Source organism: Coptis chinensis, chromosome 6 (genome assembly GCF_015680905.1).
Source record: "Coptis chinensis isolate HL-2020 chromosome 6, ASM1568090v1, whole genome shotgun sequence".
In the NCBI taxonomy this organism is placed as follows: Eukaryota; Viridiplantae; Streptophyta; class Magnoliopsida; order Ranunculales; family Ranunculaceae; genus Coptis; species Coptis chinensis.
The window spans coordinates 575,271-578,726 of record NC_141461.1 but is presented as its reverse complement, the minus strand read 5'-3'; positions in this window follow the sequence as shown (position 1 = coordinate 578,726).

Here is a 3,456-nt window from a genome sequence, read left to right as displayed (position 1 = left end):
AAACAGAACTTGAACTGTAGCAAAAAATTGACCATCATCAGATCCACCAACCGAATCAATAGCCACCACCAAACCACAAGCAGAACCAATCTTATAAATATTATCATATCCTAGTTTGATCTTTCAAGAGGTAACCCAAAAATCTGGATGCAAATCCTAAACTCTTGGAAACGATAATTATAAGTAGGAGTATTTGGTAACCATTGTTTTAAAGACATAATGAAACCATGTACAGAACATGGCCCATTCTCAACCACAAATATCAGATCGTCTTTATCAGCAAATTGAAATTTAAACAACCCTTTAGAAAGAAAAGTGGTGATTACCTTAGATTTGATATCCCAGATCTTGATAAGTTCCTGCTGAATGTCTTCTTCCTCAAACTTCCTAGGTGCATATAGCTTACCAATTAAAGAGCAATCGCAATCTCATCTATCAAAAACAGTGATTGGATCTAGACAAATCTCTTTTGGAAATTTATTTATTTTCTACATAGATTCCATCTCTTTATATAGATGATTTGCTTCTTCTTCTTCCGATTCATCTCTGATAAAACCACTAGAAGAGCTAGTCATCCAAAAAACTAGAAGAGAGAAAACGATCTAAGTGTAAAGTCCTGAATTATTATTAAGGGTATTTTTGTAAATTTCATAATAAATCTAGGGTCATTTATGTAAATTGGTCGTTGGGTTTATATTTCAAACGTACGTAACTTACTGAAACTTAACTCCGACTCCTAAGCCCCGTTAGATGAGCAAATCTTATACGAAAATTTGACCAAAAATGGCGGTTAGCGGTTTTAGCGTCTTGAAGTTGCACGAGTTAACGGCTACACGCATGATTGGGTCATCATTATAGCATGCGGTGAGATAGAATATAGAAGATTAAATTTAGCAGGATGAGCCGGAAAAATAATTACGACGCGACGTCAAATTCGTTAGTGGTTAGGAGTCTAAGTAGGACGTTAAGTATAATTAGGATATATTGGGCTTGGGCCTAAATATATCGCCCCCAAATAGAAAAAAAACAAAATCGCTGAAATCAAATCGCACCTCTTCTTCCCCAATTCAAGACCTTTCAAAACCCTATGAGAGAGAAATCAAAATTCTCTCAATTTCCATCGATCCAACCATAAATTCTTAAGCCCTCAAACCTAGAAACACTAGAATGAAGTGAGAGAATTCTAAATCTCTTGGAAATTCGAGCATTAGAAGCCAAATCGGCGGACGGTGGAGTGAATTCCTCTCCAACCGATTCAACCTAAGAATTCGAACAACTAATCCCTAACAACACTCAAAGCAAGTGTGGGGATTCAAAAACGTTTGGAATTGGCGGCGTATTTTCGCGAGAGGTGAGTTTGAATTCGTTTCAAATAAATAGTTAGCTTCAATTTCGATTTCTTGAGGTTGTAATGCTGAAATTGATTGTGTTGGGGGTGTTGAAGGTCGGCAGTGGCAGTTTGGAGGAGTTAAAGTGGAGGGAAATAGTGGTGGAGCCAAAAATTCTTGGAGTGCGTCGTGTTTCAGTGAAAGGTTAGTGAATTTCGCTTACAGTAAATAATTTGAACTCGATTTTTATGTAGTTGGTTGTATTGAGGAAGTATAATTGAAATGGGGTGGGTTTAATGTCGTGATGAGGGTTTGGAGACGGAGAGCTGCTTAAATTGTGGAGAAGCAAGCTAAGGAGCGATTTTGCCGACTTGGTAAGAATTTTTTTTTAGGTTATTCATTCCGATTTCGAGAGATTCATGTCGATTTATAACTGCTTAAGACTTGAATGCGTAATGAGTGAGGGATAAGGAACACCCCGATATTATTGTTAGATTTAATGTGAATTGAAGAGTGGAATTGGTTGTAATTTGAGTAGGGAAAAATCATAATAGTTAGGGGGATCGATAGATATGATTGGCATTGACGTGCGGTCCTACAGTGGTCGTAGAAACGAATTCTGAGAGCCTGTCGAAAGAGTGATGCGAAGTGGCACTAGCTCTCGATAATTGATGTAGTTAGATAAAAAATTTATCGAAACTCAATTCTTAACGCCGAGATTTCTTCTCGGCTTACACTAGTTAAGAATTCCTCGTTGTTCGATCAATTCTAACAACCGACGTATATGTATATGCTGTATAGGAGTGAATTCGAGTTGATTCGGTTAAGCGGGCTCGATTTGGTTAAGTGGGCTCGATTTGGTTAAGTGGGCTTGAGGAGAAGGAGCTTGCTAAGGTAGGAACCTACATACCAATATATGGTCTGCTTATTTTCATGCATGATTTGAATTGTTTAAAATAGGAAATAGATAGTTGCGTATCAACCATGCATGTATATATGATATTCATGTTTTGCACTGTATTTCCTCGATATAAACTGTATATATATAGATAGCTTTAGTGTGAAATGAGTTTTTTTGGTAAAATCGGGGTAGCGGAGATTTGTTTTCTTTGTTAAAAGAGAAAAACTGGTTTTGGGAAGGGTTCACGTCTCTTGTCTCAGTAAGGAGACAGAGAGATGGATTTTGTATGCGGGTGAGGATTACCCGGTTGTTTGTAAATATGTGTGAGGTTCTGGATTGTCCCCGGGATAGAGTTTGTTGTTATTTACGATGATTCGCCGTTTGGGAATCATCGGTTATCATTTACTATGACTGGCCCGTTTGGGAGTCATAGGTTGTATGTGATCGATGGGGAAATCCAGGAACTCACACATCTGACCAACAGATTTAAAGAAAATCTAAATATGTATCTATAGTATTTGGAAAACAATCGGTAATCTGAGTATATATATAGATATTACTATGCTTATCACGAGGGGATTTAGAAAAGGAATTGTGAATTCTATAAAGAAAGGAACTGTTGTTGAAATCCGGAGACGGGTTCGCTCTAGGATTCAAACGTGGTGTACACCTTTCGAGGTGGTGGGCCACCTTTAAAGGGATGCATCATTGGATGTAGTCGGGAATTCCTTTTCTACTTTTCTAGATAACCATGCTTTCATGCGTGTCATATTTGTATGGTGATTAGCTTGTGTGGGGTTACATGCTACCTCGATGAGGTTTAGGCGAGGAGTTAGAGTTTAGTCCACTCTGGATGTGTGTGGGATCCCGAAAGCAGTCTGCGATCGTCGAGCGGTTGACCACCGTAAATTAGGTGGCGACCCGTATGGGGTCGTGGTCCTGAGCCCCCCTTTGAGCCTAAAAGCTTTGGATTTTTTGTGTGTCTGAACACAACAACGGCATTTCAGACTCCCTGCCCGTAAAATCAGGAAAACAACGGTGCATGGTTCACACTTTGGAAAGTCTTGAACGAGATTGCCGTATTGGGGATCGGGTACCGAAGTACCGCACCCTCACCATTCTAATAGGATCACGGATGCCACAATAGTTTGTATGATGACTGTGAAAACTATATTTTGAATATTAAAGAAGCATGCCGATATGATTTATGCTAGCTAGTGATTTATT